Source organism: Sinocyclocheilus grahami, unplaced genomic scaffold, assembly GCF_001515645.1.
Source record: "Sinocyclocheilus grahami isolate Dianchi unplaced genomic scaffold, SAMN03320097.WGS_v1.1 scaffold418.1, whole genome shotgun sequence".
Taxonomy (NCBI): domain Eukaryota; kingdom Metazoa; phylum Chordata; class Actinopteri; order Cypriniformes; family Cyprinidae; genus Sinocyclocheilus; species Sinocyclocheilus grahami.
In genome coordinates, this window is record NW_015505597.1 from 908753 (window position 1) to 909213 (window position 461).

A 461-nucleotide genomic window follows, 5' to 3' on the forward strand; every position below is an offset into this window, starting at 1 on the left:
CAATAATAATAATAAAAAATACACTTTTGACTGGTTTTGTGGTCCAGGGTCACATATAGTAGGCTAAACAATTCATACATTTTATTAAAGAATAATAAATTAACAAAACCTGCAAAACATATTTTGATAATTCAAAGAAATAAACTACGGTTACAACTAGAGAATTCTTACAGGTTATTTATTCAAGACCAATCTGTTGAAACTCCACGTCGCTATGGTTATCTCTTTGCACTTTTTGAGACCCCAGCTATTTTTTACTATCATCTGGGCTCCATAATTTGCATTCCGATGAAGAAATTAAAGGGGTCATATGATGTTGCTAAAAAGAACATTATTTTGTGTATTTGGTGTAATGAAATGTGTTTATGCGGTTTAAAGTAAAAAAACACATTATTTTTCACACACTGTACATTATAGTTTCTCCTCTATGCCCGCCTTTTTGAAACGCGTCGATTTTTACA